Raw genomic sequence first — 19,218 nt, 5'->3', positions numbered from 1 at the left:
CGTTACTGACTTGTTTGTATTGGCATAGGAAAATAGTATGACTGTGCAAATAATGAATTTTATATGCAAAAGGGAAAGGCTAGCCAAAATACAGTGTCCCAAAATAGTTATAAAAAAACTTAAGTAGGTAAGTAATAAACGCAATTTTCATTTCAACAAATATTTTGCAAGCAATTCACAAGGAGGTGTGTAACTGTAAACACACAAGTGTGCCTATAGCTTGGAATAGTTAAGAGGCAGTGAATGACCTGCAGTATTGGCATAGCAAATCAAATTACATGAAAGTCACCGAAGAAAATGCAAACCCATGAAAATGTGAATTTAATAAAATTAAATTTGTTACCTATCATATTTTGGACCAAAATATTAAAGATATAAATACTCGTGGTATACGTATAGACATACAAATGCCTGCAGTGGTATCCTTATCAAAAGAGCGCTAACCAATTAACCTCTCTATCCAATATAAGTCCATCAGGTTGAGAAATCGAAGGTAAAATATTATGACCAAAGTTAACATCTTTAAGGTGGGAAGTTGAATATTTTATGACATGCGTTGAATTCAGCAAAGCGGTAACGCCTCACTTCATGCCGGGTCAATACTACAGTGTATATGTATAGATGTGAAGGTAGGAAGACAATTAATATAAAATTGTTGTTATATAATAAACATCTCAATTTATTTTGGCTGTTGTGCAAAAACTACTTAAAAATATTTTTAGTTAACACACCAATATTTTCGGATGAAGTAAGAAAGATTTATTTAAGCCCGGTTTTTCAGTACAAGTTTAACTAAGTTTAGTTTAGTTCCACTTAAACTAAGCTTAAATTTATTCTGCACTTTTGTAGTCTGATTTAACTGATTTAGCTGAGCTTAAGCGGCCAATCGCAATGGCACCTAATATACCCAACCAGTACTTGGGTTACTATTAGAGCTAATGTTGATAACTAGCATACTTCTTAAATCTGAAGAGTTGTTTCGAAACAGTGACTCAACTTGAGAACCATATCGTTGTCAGTAAAAAAGTAATTTTTTATAAAGCAAAAAATGCTGCTACTTAAGTTGCAAAAAAAGATAGATCCCAACTTTTACTCAAGTGTGGTTCTCTAATTGGACCCACATGTAATTTCCTCACAAGTTCTAAATATTATCCGCCCTCTTCTTATTGGTATGCAAGTCCAATTAGTGATCCGATTTAAAAGCACAAGTCTTTTCATTTTTCTATTCATAGCATTCTTAAATTTTTAAGTCTCAATTTTAAACTACAAATGTCGTATTTTTTCTACTTTTAGAAAATCAAACTTTTTGATGTAAAGCCAGAAAAGGCCCAATTGTTCCTTTTTTAGATTTTCTTTCTTTGGTTTAATGTCTTTAGATAATTACAATTTTTTTGTTGCAATTTAAAACCACAAGTTTCTTAATTTTTTTAGTTTTCTGATTCTTTTTAACTTATTTTTTTTTTTAACAATTTCGAGATTTAAGACTCATTGCTCAATAAAGTTTAAAACCGAAACCAAATAAAATTAAAAGATTCAGTAGTAACTTAGGGGATCTCAAGAGGGTATAGAGAGTTTTGAAAATCGCTTAAACGGATGAATAGTTTAAAATTTAGTCTCAAATTCGTAACCATGTACGAAAGTTCTTTGAAACCAAATTTTTGGTAAAGTTTCTTCATGTCGTTCAGTTCCAAATCTGAGTAAATCTTAGCACAAAGATTGATATACGCTTGCACTGACAGAAAGTAGCGTACTTTCCAGGGGAGTTTTGATAAAAAAAAGCGTGAGATGTTTCCTTCAGGGTATGCTCCTCATTTTGTGTTTGCGAATCGCATACCTGCCGTAGAAATACTCATATTTTGAATATTTTTAAGGTAAATTAAGCCGTGCAATATGTTACATACATATATGTACATAAGTAGTTTCATAAACAAATCTACACACAGAGCTGCGTACATTAGGGTGACCCTTATTAATCAAATAAATATAGTTTTTGCACTTTCTTTCCTTCAAACAGTACGTACAGACGAAAAAAATATTAAACGCAATCTTTGTACCCATTTTGAGACGGTTAAAAAATGTTGCACAGGGGTTACAACTTAGACTATAATACAAGCGTAATTGACAGATTGAATAAGGCCCGGGTTTTCAGTACAAGTTTAACTCAATTCGTGAGTTAAATTACGCTTAAACTTATTCTGCAGTTTTTCAGTCTACTTTAATTGAATTTTAAGCTTAGCTTAAGCGGCCGATATGGCATGCCTAGACTCTAGTTAAGCTGGAGACATTGGTGCTTTATCGGTAACCGTATCGGTAACCTTATAACAGCTGATTCGACCAACCTTATGGGAATCAATGCAATCGATTATTGGTCCCGCTAAGGTCGTAACCGTATCGTAGCCAACCAATTGATTTTTGGTTTGCCGTCGTAACGATAAACAGCTGATTACGTTAGGGATACGACTACAGCGATACGACAAACGGCACCAATGACTCCCGCTTTAACCTATCAATTATTTGCGTTCGTTCGCAATGGCGCCGAATACATATACATACATACCTAACAAATATTATCGAAAATAAAGATGTTGCAGGTACGAAAAATCGTGTGCAGCAAGCTTCACAAAATTCTAGTAGGTCACATTCACCACTTACCACAGCAGGATTTGTTAAACTACCACTGTCTGTATTTGTTATTTAACAATTTTTTGTACACTTTTTATTCAGGTAATGTGTTCAGAATTTTAGCTTTTACTCTCTAAAACTCCATTCAATATATTTGTGTGCTTAAATTATGTTAAAAATTGTGTTAAAGTTTTTGGTGTGGTGAAAGTGACCTACTAGAATTTTGTTACGCTCCGCTGCTTTCCACCGAAGTTTGCGCCTGCAACATCTTTATTTTCGATAATATTTGCACCTAACAAGCATTTGAGCTTGAGTACCATTATAACTCATGTTGATAACTAGCAGAATTCTAAAATATCAAGAGTTGCTTCGAAGCAGTGGCTCAAATTGAGAAGAATAGCGTTCTCAGCAAAAAATTGTTCTATAATAAAGAATGTTGTTACTTAAGTTCAAAAATAGATAGTTTCCAACTTGTACTCATGTGTGGTTCTCTAATTGGTCTCAAATGTGAGACTTGAGTTTTATAGCATTTTCACGAAAATAAAGTAAGACAGGTATAATTTTTTTCTAATTGATAAATGCATTATTGCTAGCAACCAGGTGTTTATTTCTCACAATAAACCGCTGCTCGCTTAAGCATTTCTTTCTTGCAGAAGATTATTTTTCCTCCAATGTAGGATATCAACTGGAGAAATGTGCTGGATATTCATTTGAGAGCCATCTATTTTGTTGGATGTTGGAGATAGTAATTGGAATATGATGTTGAATATCAATTTAGAACTATCTGGTTTTGGACACATAAAAAAATAATATTGGATACAAATCCAGAGTTAGATAAATATTTCTAAGGAAAATTTTATAAGGAAGGAGAAATATTTTTTCCGTGTTTGTTGTGTAGACAAAATGCAGCTGTTATCGTATCTACAAAATCTCTAGAGAATAAAAAATCAATGTTGCTATACAAAAAAGCCTACCCCAAAACCGGCTTTTAACTGTGACTGAAAAACTGCTCTGTAGTTTAACTGGTGTTTAAATTTAACTAGAGGTTAAGGTTTAGTTTAAATAACTACTAAAAAACTGGGCCTAAGGTGATAAAATAAATCAATTTTAATCAGGATTGGAAGCAATACAGTAAAATCTGATATTTAAGTAGTAGTGGTTTACAGCGTTTAACAGTTGTCAATCGGGACAAAAATTTGTAAATGTTATTATCCACTATAGTATTTGATATCGATTTTGGGTATTGTATGCAAACAAATTATATATAGTTTTTTTGATTCTCCATATACATAAACGTAACCCGTATGCGGCGGGTCCAACATTTATATGTATATGATATTTTTGATTTAGGTTTTACAGTTTGTAGGAGTGAGACTCGAAAATAGCATTTATTTAATTTGTAAGGAAGACCCTAGTGTATATATGTGCCTACAAAATACTATTAAAGAATCTAAATTATGAACTTAGATAGACACAATAAAATAATAAACTAATTATATATATGGGGTATTCCATCCCATTTCGACCAATTTTGAACCCGACCCCTTTAGAATTGGCTGAAAGTTTTTCTTCTTTTTCTAGCTTACGAAAAACGTTTTTCAGAAGTTTTTCAAATTTTTTCATCCGACTCAAAAAAAGTTATGAATTTAAAAAAAAAACACCGTTTTTGTTTTCAAAATGCTATAACTTTTTAAAAATTTGACAGTTTGGGATCTTTTTTTTTAATTTGTTTTTAAATTGTACTTTTCGGAAAAAATTCAAAAAAATTTTTAAAGTTTTTTTTTTTTGTAATTTTTCAGTTTTTCGAGATTTTTCGAATTTCGCCCTTTTTTTCTCATAAAAAACTTCAATCAATTCTGCAATCATCCCCACTAATCCCGGAGTGGGCAGAGAATTTTTTTTTTTTTTATTTAATTGAAAAAAAAAACTTTAAAATTTTTTTTGTATTTTTTCCGAAAAGTACATTTAAAAACATATTAAAAAAAAAAATATCCCAAACGGTCAATTTTTGAAAAAGTTATAGCATTTTGAAAAAACACCGTTTTCCAAATCAAAATAAGTTTTAAATATTTTGAAAAAAAAACGGTGTTTTTTTCAAAATGCTATACTGTTTGGGATAATTTTTTTTTTAAATATGTTTTTAAATGTACTTTTCGGAAAAAATACAAAAAAAATTTTAAGTTTTTTTATTTTCAATTAAATAAAAAAAAAATTCTCGGCCCACTCCGGGATTAGTGGGGATGATTGCAGAATTGATTGAAGTTTTTCATGGGGAACAAAAAAAAAAGGGCGAAATTCAAAAAATCTCGAAAAACTGAAAAATTATAAAAAAAAAAACCTTAAACATTTTTTTGAATTTCTTCCGAAAAGTACATTTAAAAACAAATTTAAAAAAAAAGATCCCAAACGGTCAATTTTTGAAAAAGTTATAGCATTTTGAAAACAAAAACGGTGTTTTTTTTAAAATTCATAACTTTTTTTGAGTTGGATGAAAAAATTTGAAAAACTTCTGAAAAACGTCTTTCGTAAGCTACAAAAAGAAGAAAAACTTTCAGCCAATTCTAAAGGGGTCGGGTTCTAAATTGGTCGAAATGGGATGGAATACCCCATATATATATTTTTACTATTTTTATACTCAGTTGAGCAGAGCTCACAGAGTATATTAAGTTTGATTGGATAACGGTTGGTTGTACATATATAAAGGAATCGAGATAGATATAGACTTCCATATATCAAAATAATCAGGATCCAAAAAAAATTTGATTGAGCCATGTCCGTCCGTCCGTCCGTTAACACGATAACTTGAGTAAATTTTGAGGTATCTTGATGAAATTTGGTATGTAGGTTCCTGAGCACTCATCTCAGATTGCTATTTAAAATGAACGATATCGGACTATAACCACGCCCACTTTTTCGATATCGAAAATTTCGAAAAACCGAAAAAATGCCATAATTCATTGCCAAAGGCGGTTAAAGCGATGAAACTTGGTAGATGGGTTGACGTTATGACGCAGAATGGAAAATTAGTAAGATTTTGGACAATGGGCGTGGCACCGCCCACTTTTACAAGAAGGTAATTTAAAAGTTTTGCAAGCTGTAATTTGGCAGTCGTTGAAGATATCATAATGAAATTTGGCAGGAAGGTTACTACTATTACTGTATATGTGCTAAATAAAAATTAGCAAAACTGGATGAAGAACACGCCCACTTTTAAAAAAAATTTTTTTTTTAATTCAAATTTTAACAAAAAATTGAATATCTTTACTGTATATAAATAAATTAAGTCAAAATTCAACTCCAGTAATGATATAATGCAACAAAATACAAAAATAAAAGAAAATTTCAAAATGGGCGTGGCTCCGCCCATTTTCATTTAGTGTGTCTAGAATACTTTTAATGCCATAAGTCGAACAAAAATTTACCAATCCTTTTGAAATTTGGTGGGAGCATAGATTCTATGACGTTAACTGTTCTCTGTGAAAATGGGCGAAATCGGTGGAAGCCACGCCCAGTTTTTATACACAGTCCACCGTCTGTCCTTCCGCTCGGCCGTTAACACAATAACTTGAGCAAAAACCGATATATCTTTACTAAACTTAGCCCACGTACTTATCTGAACTCACTTTATCTTGGTATAGAAAATGGCCGAAATCCGACCATAACCACGCCCACTTTATCGATATCGAAAATTACGAAAAATTAAAAAAATGCCATAATTCTATACCAAATACGAAAAAAGTGATGAAACATGGTAACTGGATTGGTTTATTGACGCAAAATATAACTTTGGAAAAAACTTTGTAAAATGGGTGTGACACCTACCATATTAAGTAGAAGAAAATGAAAAAGTTCTGCAAGGCGAAATCAACAGCCCTTGGAATCTTGGCAGGAATACTGTTAGTGTTATTGAATATATAAATAAATTAGCAGTACCCGACAGATGATTTTCTGGATCACCTCATCCACATTTGGTCGATATCGCGAGAACGCCTTCACATATATATCTAAGGGCCACTCGCTTTTAAAACCCTCATTAATACCTTTAATTTGATATCCATATCGTACAAACACATTCTAGAGTCAACCCTGGCCCACCCTAATGGCGATATCTCGAAAAGGCGTGCACCTAAAGACCTAATGCCCACTCCCTCTTAAAATGCTCAGTAACACCTTTCGTTTGATACCCATATCGTAAAAACATTCTAGAGTCACCCCTGGCCCACCCTAATGGCGATATCTCGAAAAGGCGTCCACCTATAGACCTAATGTCCACTCCCTCTTAAAATGCTCAGTAACACCTTTCCTTTGATACCCATATCGTACAAACATTCTAGAGTCACCCCTGGCCCACCCTAATGGCGATATCTCGAAAAGGCGTCCACCTATAGACCTAATGCCCACTCCCTCTTAAAATGCTCAGTAACACCTTTCGTTTGATATCCATATCGTACAAACATTCTAGAGTCACCCCTGGCCCACCCTAATGGCGATATCTCGAAAAGGCGTCCACCTATAGACCTAATGCCCACTCCCTCTTAAAATGCTCAGTAACACCTTTCGTTTGATACCCATATCGTACAAACATTCTAGAGTCACCCTTGGTCAACCTTTATGGCGATATCTCGAAAAGGCGTCTACCTATAGAACTGAGGATTACTCCCTTTTAAAATACTCATTACCACCTTTCATTTGATACCCATATCGTACAAACACATTCTAGAGTCACCCTGTCCCACCCTAATGGCAATATCTAGAAAAGGCGCCCACCTATAGACCTAATGCCCACTTTCTCTTAAAATGCTCAGTAACACCTTTCGTTTGATACCCATATCGTACAAACATTCTAGAGTCACCCCTGGCCCACCCTAATGGCGATATCTCGAAAAGGCGTCCACCTATAGACCTAGTGCCCACTCCCTCTTAAAATGCTCAGTAACACCTTTCGTTTGATAGCCATATCGTACAAACATTCTAGAGTCACCCTTGGTCCACCTTTATGGCGATATCTCGAAAAGGCGTCCACCTATAGAACTAAGGATTACTCCCTTTTAAAATACTCATTACCACCTTTCATTTGATACCCATATCGTACAAACACATTCCAGAGTCACCCCTGGCCCACCCTAATGGCGATATCTCGAAAAGGCGTCCACCTATGGTCCTAATGCCCACTCCCTCTTAAAATGCTCAGTAACACCTTTCGTTTGATACCCATATCGTACAAACACATTCTAGAGTCACCCCTGGCCCACCCTAATGGCGACATTTCGAAAAAGCGTCCACCTATAGACCTAATGCCCACTCCCTCTTAAAACGCTCAGTAACACCTTTCATTTGATTCCCATATCGTACAACTAGAGACACCCCTGGTCCACCTTTATGGCGATATCTCGAAACGGCGTCCACCTAGGGAACTAAGGATCACTCCTTTTCAAAATACTCATTAACAGCTTTCATTTGATACCCATATCGTACAAACATATTCTAGAGTCACCCCTGGTCTACCTTTATGGGGATTTCTCGAAAAGGCGTTCACCTATAGAACTAAAGCCCATTCCCTTTTAAAATACTCATTATCACCTTTCATTTGATACCCATATCGTACAAACACATTCTAGAGTCAGCCCTGGTCCACCTTTATGGCGATATCCCTAAATGGCGTCCATCCATAGAACTATGGCCTACTCTCTCTTAAAATACTCTTTAATACCTTCCATTTGATACACATGTCATACAACCACATTCCAGGGTTACCCTAGGTTCATTTTCCTACATGGTGATTTTCCTTATTTTGTCTCCATAGCTCTCAACTGAGTATGTAATGTTCGGTTACACCCGAACTTAGCCTTCCTTACTTGTCTGTATTGTATTTGTATTGTATATTCTTTATTTTCTTATAAATACGTACAATTTTCCAAGTAGTACAATATAAAAAAGTAACAAATTCAAATAAGAAAATAGTTAATGACATTAAATGCTAATTTAAAAGCAGTGGAAATGTCATTTCCTTTAAATATAATTATAAATGCTTGTGGGGCGCATAATAATCACAAGATATAATTGCTACAATCCCTAGTTAAAGTAGAGACCAGAGAATAACTATTTTAAATAAAAAAAAAATACTATATTAAATAAAACGAAATACTATAAATGACAAAGTACTTACATATAAAGCTAAACACTTCATAAATATTACATAGCGGAATTTATACGATGGGTCTCAACAGAATTTTTACACCCTCATGATTGAAACCAAGTAGCCACCGTTTCACTTCCCTCATAAACTTAGAAAGTTTTCTAATGAGCTGTATTACAGCAGGTAATTTATTATACAGTTTACATGACACGATTGTGTAAAAGTTACGGAAAAGTGTGGTCCGAAAACGAGGAATTTTTACACTTGATAACGGTCTACTTCTTAGGCTGTAAGGGTTATATATCGGGCTTTGTGAATACCCACTCCTTATAAAAAAAAATTTCAAAACTTTGTAATAGTACAAGTGTCGAATGAGAAGTATGTTTAATTTTTTGAAAAGGTCCATAGAGTGTGATAGACGGTGTGCGTTAAAAATTTTTCGGATAAATCACTTCTGTAGGATTAAAAGCGCTTTTAACTTACTAGCATACGCTCCACACCAGCAACTGATTCCATATTGTAATTTTTAGTGGACTAGCCCATGATATATTAATGCTAACATTCGATTTGAGCCTTTTTAGGTTAAAGAATGAACGAACCGCTGACAACATGTACGATTTCAAAGCAAAAATATGTGATGACCAACTTAGGTCTTGGTCGAATATAACTCCTAAATATTTAAAATTAGGGACCACATCAATTTTAAAGCAATTACTGTCACAACTTATTGTCTCGTCAAAGGTGTTGACAGAGTTTTGATGAGTACAATTACTTGAACACATACGAAACCGCATACAGTTCGAGCCGTGAAAGAAAATATCGTTTCTAGGTAACTCCTTTCCGCATTGATTAAAATACATCAACTTTGTCTTGTTGCTTACCACGAGTTTGTGGCTAGCAAACCAAGACCTCAGCATAAAAACATCGTGATTGATATCAGCAAAAAGATTAAATTCATTTGTAGATCCATATGCAATGGCAAGGTCATCTGCAAATGCCGTTACTTTACCAACAAAAGGCAACGAGAATAGTGAGTAAATGTATATTAGAAAAAAGATAGGTCCAAGAACCGGGCCTTGTGGCACCCCTAAGGTAATAGGTCTGGGTTCACTTTGAATATTTACGACTTTAACTTTCTGAATTCTATTCGTTAAGTATGACTTAAACCAACTAAAAACGTTGCCACGAAAACCAGCGGAACTAAGCTTACTCAGTAGAATATTATGGTCCACCATATCAAATGCTTTAGTAATATCTACAAACAGACTAGCGCAACACATTTTTTCGTCAATCGCCTTATGTATAAAGGAAGAAAAGTCTAAAAGGTGATGTTCAGTTGAGAGATCTGACATAAAACCAAATTGCTTGGGACTAAAAAATTTAATTTTTTTGAGATAAGTTAACACCCTAGCCTTAACTGCCTTTTCAAAGATTTTTGAGATTGAGGATAGCAAGGATATAGCCCTGTAATAATTCCTGTCTTTTTTATCTCCCTTTTTGAACAGCGGTATCACGGTAGCACATTTTAAATCTTCTGGAAAAACTCCGGAGGTTATACTCAAATTAAATATATGCTTTAAAATATCAACGATATTAAAAGCTATGCTTTTTAATGTCCTATTTGAAATGTTGTCACTGCCACTTGAATCAGACTTGCCCAAAGTTTGAATTATTTTAAGAATTTCTGAACCTGTAATTGGATCAAAGAAAAAACTATTACTGGGAGTTCTGAATTCGATTTTTACGGCACATGCAGATATTTGGATTCCTCATTGTATTAGAAGCTGCTCCTACATTTACAAAAAAATTATTAAGTTCATTAGCTACTACCAGATTCTCTGATGTATCCACGCCATCCACACTTAACACTAGCGAGTCGAACCTGTTCTTATAGTTTCGGTTCATTATTCTATTTACAGCTATCCATTCTTTTTTCGTGTTACCTTGTGCTGATAGAAAGAGATTTTGATAATATTTTTCCCGAGTTGAACTTATTTCTTTATTAAGATTATATGTCAACCGGCGGACACGGTTTCTCAGTTTGGTATTGGCCGGATTTCTTTTGCATTTTTTGCGTAACCTATTTTTCAGTCGGATCTTATGTAACAAAGTACGAGTTATCCATGGCTTGAGAGTTAAAGATGATGGTCTTGGCAAGAAACAAATACTCGAATTGTTAATGTGAACCGTGAGTTTATTCATAAATAAATTATATGGGCTACGTCTGTTTCACCATAAACCGTTTCCCAGTTTTCCTCGTGAAGATATTCATTGAGAACGTTAAAATTGATGATGGGGTATATAAATTGGTAATACGCCTACTTACATTTATGTTTTGAAGTTGAATACCAGTCATGCAATGATCAGAGATTCCGAAATCAATATTTATTCCCATATGTATGTTATCTTCCAAATTATTTAACTTACCATAGACATGGTCTAAACAGGTTCCTGAATCTGGGCGGGTAGTCTCATGAATGAATGAAACTAGACCATGTTCCGCAAGAAGTGTAAGATAATTGTCTAATAAAACATTATGACTATGTAAGTCAAAATTAAAATCACCCATTATAACAGAATTTGCTGCTTTTTCTCTACTTAAAAAGAGAGAAAACTCCTCATGAAAGAGTTTAAAAGGAAATAAAAGTGTATTGAACATTGGATATTAGCAATGAAATTTTTATGACATCAGCGCTTGATAAGCTTATATATAGATATCTCGCACAAAAACACCAACACCTCCGGCAGAATACGAGTCATTTGCATTAGCAGAAAAAGTATAACCAGGTATATTATAATCGTTAATTTCGTAGGAAAAATCCAAATTTCTGAAACAAATATTATATCGGGAAGTTTAACAAGGGATTCAAGGTTGCAAACCAAGGAGTCAAAATTCCGTCTTAGACTTCTTACATTTTGGTGAACAACAGTATAGGTATTATCTTCAGAGGTTAATAAATTAAAGTCAATGATTACATTTGCGATAGGGCTGTTATCAATAAAAACGGATCTTGAATTCATAATAAGTTAAAAGTAAAAGAAAAGAAAACAAAAATCTATAATAAAAGGTTCAATTTAAATTGAAATCAGCAAGATCGTCAAAAGTTCTTATAATAACAGCAGTATCGCTTTCATTTTTTTTCATTAGCAGTCTCGAATTTTTTAACCATAAGTATTTAAATCTATTAAAGCTATTGTTTATGTATATATTTTTATTTCGGTCATCAGAAAAAAGCGACGTATTTAACTTTTTCCTTGCAGTTCGTTTGGCCATCATGATTTTCTTTTTGCTTTCGAACGATTTTAATTTTACGCAGACAATCTTACTGTCATTGACATTTGATGATTGGGATCGCCGTGAACTGACATGCTTAATGCTAATGTTTTCGATATCGTCGTTCATTAACTCCACATTTAACGCTTCACTGAAAATTTTCGCCATACATTCTTTAGCATTTTCTATGTTGACGTTCTGTACACCAACTACCTCAATACAATTCTCTAATTCCGTTTGCTCTTTAAAATTTAGCCGACTCTCCAGCTTAGTCACTCTTTTCTTTAACTCTACATTTTCATCGCTTAATTGTTGTATTTTGTTTAAGCAATCGATGTTTATTTGTTTCAGCCTAAGTATTTCCTCGTACAAAAGCTGAAGAGTTATTCTACCTTCATCCAAATTTATATAGGTCAAAGCTAAAATGGCACATGAAAAAAATATTAAAAAGATGTGCTCTATGCTACCTCAAAATATTGAAACAAAAACAAATTTCAATTATTATCAAAATGCTTATGAAGATGTAATATACTTTAATTATCGTGTTAACTCATCGCAAAAAAACAGAATCAGCCTTGTAGGGAAGTCAGTAACTAGTGATAAAAAGTAAACAACTAATTAGTTATTCGATAGATTCTAGATTTTCTCCAGTAAAAAAATCTACACTTTCGATTTTTGTATTTTATATTTAATACTAGCAGACCCGGCAGACGCTGTTCTGCCCTAAATTTGGCCTATCTGCATACATTTTAATAAGCTTTTTCCGTCTAACTCTGCCCTACCACTCTACACTTTTTCCTAATATAATTATTCACTCCTCCCTCCGTCTTTTTCGCTTCATCTCCATCCTCGTCTCATTCTATATCTTTCTCAGTCTCTTTCTCTCTTTTATTTTCTCTCAAGTTTTTCTCCTTCTTCATCTCTTTTTGCCAGTCCCAGAGGGTGGTATGTATTTTCTTCCAGTCCCATTCCGAGCCTCAGTCCCAGTCCCACTCCGTGTCTCAGTCTCAGTCCCAGTCCTAGTCCTAATCCCAGTCCCAGTCATCTCTATTCATCGTAAATACTAATATAGGCAAATTTATATACGAAATTTCAGCAAATCGAATAGGACGTATGCAAATAAGTATGTGGGTATTATTAATTCATGTCTTTATTTCGGCTTCGCATGCATATTTATCAGTTTTGCCAGGTTGATGCGACTAAATCGAATATCACAATGAACTTCTGAGCTCTCATCAACAGCTTTCATTTAATATCCATAATACGCACACATTCTAGGTGTATCCGGGTCCATGTTTTGGCCTATATCTCGAGACCGTAGTCACCCAGCGGTGTAAAACTTACTCTGTACTAAAACATACATCAACAGCTTCAATTTGATACCCGTAATGTAAAAACACATTCTAGGGGTATCCGCGTCCTCGTTTTGTGATATATCTCGAGAACCTATCCTCCCAGTTGTATGAAAATTATCCTGTACTATAGCACTCATCAACAGCTTTCATTTGATATCCATATTGAATAAACGCATTCTAGGGGTACCCGGGTCCACGTTTTGGGCTATATCTCGAGACCCTATCCTCCCAGTTGTATGAAAATTTTCCTGTACTATAGCGCTCATCAACAGCTATATTATTATTGGTTATTGTATAAACACATTCTATGGGTACCCGGGTCCACGTTTTGGGCTATATCTCGAGACCTAGCCTCCCAGTTGTATGCAAATTATCCTGTACTATAGCACTCATCAACAGTTTTCATTTGATATCCATATTGTATAAACACATTCTAGGGTTACCCGGGTCCACGTTTGGGGTCATATCTCGATACCCTAGCTTCCCAGTTGTATGAAAATTATTCTGTACTATAGCACTCATCAACAGCTTTCATTTGATATCCATATTGTATAAACACATTCTAGGGGTACCCGGGTCCACGTTTTGGGCTATATCTCGAGACCTTAGCCTCTGAATTGTATGAAAATGATCCTGTACTATAGCACTCATCAACAGCTTTCATTTGATATCCATATTGCATAAACACATTCTAGGGGTACCCGGGTCCACGTTTTGGGCTATATCTCGAGACCCTAGCCTCCCAGTTGTATTAAAATTATCCTGTACTTTAGCACTCATCAACAGCTTTCATTTGACATCCATATTGTATAAACACATTCTAGGGGTATCCTGGTCCACGTTTTGGCCTATATCTCGAGACCCTAGTCACCCAGGGGTATGAAAATTATCCTGAACTATAGCACTCATCCGCAGATTTCATTTGATATCCATATTGTATAAACACATTCTAGGGGTACCCGGGTCCACGTTTTGATCTCACGACCCTAGACACGTAGCGAAAAAAAGGTAGACGTTGGCCGATTCTCAGACCTACCCAATAAAAAAAAAAATAAATAAATAAAAAAAAAAAGACCTACCCAATATGCTCACAAAATTTCATGAGAATCGGTTCAGCCGTTTCGGAGGAGTTCAGCCTCTAAAACCGTGACAGAAGAATTTTATATATTAGATATATTTGAGAAATAGGCAACCAACAAAACTGCTACCAGCTAAGGAGCTTCGACTATGAGTGTGCATTTTTCCCCCATACTTTCCCACTGATTCGGAACTATCAACAAACGGGATAAAATCATACTAGAACTAACATATAGAATTTCGGTCCGGTTCGGGACCAATGATATGGTACCCACAGAGGTAATTATAAATTTTTACACTAGTTCGGAACTATCGATTTTCCCTACTGAGAGATAAGAAGAAAGGAACAAAAAAACTAAAACGGTATATATATTAAACTGGCTGGATTTCTTAACCGATATCGCGCCATCGATTTTTCTATAGGATTTGGGCTCAGGGAAAAAACGTCCACTACGCATACCCAAACAAATAATTTTCGAGCCTGCGAAAAAAAATGGCGAAAGGGAAAGTTTTTGGACCAAAACACTCCGTACCTAGTGGAATTTTATTTTCCTGAGCCCAAATCCTATCGAAAAATCAATAGCGCGATATCGGTTAAATTTCGTCCATACAAATCGACCCAGGTTAATATATATACTTCATATTATATATTATGAAAACAACCAAATCAAACCCAAACTCATAAATAACTAACTCAATGTGACATATACTCGCAGTATCTGTAAAATTCAGAGCAACCACAATACTGTGACGAATATTAGCACCACTAAGGCATACTATCATCTCTAAGCCGATACTAAGCAGTCACTTGTATCTACATAAACAAATCAAAAATTATGTCTGCACATCTTTACATACAAGAAGCGGAGAGATATGCACAAACAAATGCATATATCTGAGATACACACAAAAGTATGCAATCATCGATGGAAGTATCACTCACATATAAACGTACATATGGCTATGCGAGAAGCTATAAATGTGCGTCTGTAGTTTATAGCTCGTGAGTTTATAGCTGGTAAACAAGTTGTAAATTCTAGAAGAAGAAACGCCTAGAAGTATGCGAACGACACAGCAGAGAGTATAAAAGGAGCAAAAGCTGAGTAAGCAGAATCAGTTTGTTTAAACACGCTATCAGTTGCGAAGTGAAGTTTAATTTTGAAGTACTTTCAAAGCAGTCTAATAAAGACCATTTTGTAATACAGAATATTGGAGTGTTTTATTCAACAGTTTAGCGATACGAACGTTAGCAGAAGGTTGCAAATAAGCGGAATTTCCCTAAATTCGGTACAATACGATCGCTAAATCAGAGTGATTGAATGAGTATCAAAGAATATAGGAGAACTGAGTGAAGCACAATCGAACGATGTTGCAATATGCACTAAAGAGCATGCGCAGTATTGACCAATATAAAACTAAAACAAAAGATGCAAATACCAGTATTAGCTATAAAAAATGGCGGCAGAAAAGGCAACTGAGAGTCAAAAATATTTTTGTACACTTTTTTGTATAATGTAGTATGTTTTTTGTGTACTTTGGTTGATATTTGCACATCACACGTTGACGTCGATTCAAAAGTGCACAGTGGGACTCTGCTAATTCGATATTTACTGTATTGATTTGGATGAGTCTAACAATCCTAATCAGTTGCTCTATTCGTTAGAACAGAATTCAATTAGAAACTTCAAGCGAACCCAAGTTTTAATTTCGAATTTGGTGACCTTATCAATATTGAAGTCTTGCTAATAACTTAGATTTGGCTTTCAGTAGCTCAATGGCTCAGAGCTCTTGTTATCAGTAACTCATTTTCTTTCACTTTAGCTGGTGGTGTCACGTCCAAAGACATGTCTGAAGTAGACTGAGACTACCTTCTAAGGGATCGCCACGATCAAATCAAATCGTTCACTTCAGCGTGTCTCAATGTTGTGTTCGGGAAAGCTTGCTTTAGTTTGGAGTCAATCAGAAACCTTTTTCGAACTCTGCATTTAACTTATATGCCATTCAAGGACATTAACAAACCTGAATAGCAGAGATTGCAAATAACTGATAACAAGAAAAAGCTACTCGGGTTTCAGGGATAACAACCAATTTTTAAGCACAAAAAATTGCTTTCTTAGTGAGTTATCTAATATATAAAATTCTTCTGTCACGGTTTTAGAGGCTTTACTCCTCCGAAACGGCTGAACCGATTCTCATGAAATTTTGTGAGCATATTGGGTAGGTCTGAGAATCGGCCAGCGTCTACCTTTTTTTTCGCTACGAGCTTAGGGTCTTGAGACCAAACGTGGACCCGGGTACCCCTAGAATGTGTTTATACAATATGGATATCAAATGAAAGCTGTTGATGAGTGCTATAGTACAGGATAATTTTCATACCCCTGTGTGAATAGGGTCTCGATATATAGGCCAAAACGTGGGACCGGGTACCACTAGAATGTGTTTATACAATATGGATATCAAATGAAAACTGTTGATGAGTGCTATAGTACAGTATAATTTTCATACAACTGGGAGGCTATAGTCTCGATATATAGCCCAAAACGTGGACCCGGGTACCCCTAGAATGTGTTTATACAATATGGGTATTAAATGAAAGCTGTCGATGAGAGCTATAGTACAGGATACACCTAGAATGTGCTTTTACATTATGGGTATCAAATTGAAGCTGTTGATGTATGCTTTAATACAGAGTAAGTTTTACACCGCTGGGTGACTACGGTCTCGAGATATAAACTAAAACATGGACCCCGATACACCTAGAATGTGTTTTTATATTATGGGTATCAAATTGAAGCTGTTGATGTATGCTTTAGTACAGAGTAAGTTTTACACCGCTGAGTAACTAGGGTCTCGAGATAAAGGCCAACACATGAACCCAGATACCCCTAGAATGTGTGTGTATTATGGATATCAAATGAAAGCTGTTGCTGATACCTATAAAGTTCATTGTGATATTCGATTTAGTCGCATCAACCTGGTAAAACTGATAAATATGCATGCGAAGCCGAAATAAAGACAAGAGTTAATAATACCCACATACCTATTTACATACGTCCTATTCGATTTGCCTGAAATTTCGTATATAAATTTGTCTATATTAGTATTTACGATGCTTTTTTCCGGGAAATATACCAGAGACGGACTGGGACTGGCATTAGGACTAGGACTGGGACTGAGACTGAGACTCGGAGTGGGACTGGGACTGAGACTCGGAATGGGACTAGAACAAAATACATACCACCCTCTGGGACTGGCAATAAGAGATGAAGCAGAAGGAGAAAAACTTGAGAGAAGAGAAAAGAGAGAAGGAGACTAAGAAAGAGATAGAATGAGATGAAGGTGGAGATGAAGCGAAAAAGACGGAGGGAGCTGTGAATAAAAAGATTAGGAAAAAGCGTAGAGGGGTAGGCAGAGTTAGACGGAAAAAGCTTATTAAAATGTATGCATATAGGCCAAATTTAGGCAGAACAACGTCTGCCGGGTCTGCAAGTTCTTATTTATTTTCAAATTTTTTCTCAATATCACTGATAACGTTTAGGTTGAATTATTGCCACTGAAATAGAATGTAAGAATTGACATAATGTAAAGTAAAACTTATTTTATTATCAAGGTCTACAAATAATTGTTATCCCGCAAAATTTAAACTAGAAAAATCATATTAAGTGCCGATTCCGGGATCATTTTGAGACTTTTTTTAGTAATGTTGGGATCATTCCGGAATTAATTTGATCAATTCAAGCTTATATTGGGGTATTTTTGAGATTACTAAAGAAACTATTTCGATATCATTATGGAAATGCGCAGGGGAACAGTTCGGTATTATTGGCACGACTATTTGGCGATCAATTTGGAACTATTTAGTAATCATTTTGGCAAGGCAAAAATTATGGGTCTGTTATTGTTCTCGATTGTTATCGGCATGTTATTAATTTGTTATCAAAAAATTTTCGAATTGTTATCAAAAATTTTTCGAGTTTCGGTCAAATTATATCGAAAATTTATCGATTTGTTATGAAACTAAACACCTTTTTATCAATTTCATATCGAAAAGTTATCGATTCACTAGCGCAAATCTTTCGATTTGTTATCGAAATAGATCGAGTTTTTATCGTAAAGTTATTACAAAAATACGGATAACCAGTCGATAGCAAATCAATAGGTTTTCGATAACTCATCGATAACATTTGCTTCATATATACAAAATTATAACCCTTAAATAAAAATTGGAAAACTCATGTATATCTCGTTGATAACACGCCGATGATAAATGGATATCATACAAATAACTCATCGATAACGATAATTCACACGTATGTGTGTTATTCGTTTACAGCATCTTTGTAAGCTAACATATATGAACGTCTTAATTGAATGTGATTTATATATTTTACGTAATCAGTTGTTCTCGTTCTGGAAATCAGCATTATCGCTATTTGTTAGTTATTTAAAGACCGGTCACCAGTGGGGCCAAAATTCCTATCATATAAGAGTATTCATTTATTTCAGTGAGTGAAAGTAAACCTGACTGGCTTTATGAAATTTTTGGTTGTTGTTGTTGTAGCGATAAGGACGAAGGTTTTGAAGGGTGTTATCAATGTAGATGGTCCTTTTCCGGATGCAGATCCGGTACGTTCCGGTAACAAGCACCATTATGCTACTAGCCTGACCATCTTGGGAACGATTTCCTATGACCACATAGAACCTTGTGAGCCATCCCAACGGCTAGATCCATGAGGAAATTGGGGTTGCCAGAG

Source organism: Eurosta solidaginis, chromosome 2, assembly GCF_040869045.1.
Source record: "Eurosta solidaginis isolate ZX-2024a chromosome 2, ASM4086904v1, whole genome shotgun sequence".
Lineage (NCBI taxonomy): Eukaryota > Metazoa > Arthropoda > Insecta > Diptera > Tephritidae > Eurosta > Eurosta solidaginis.
The sequence above is the reverse complement of the archived record's forward strand: the minus strand, read 5'-3'. Positions refer to the sequence as shown.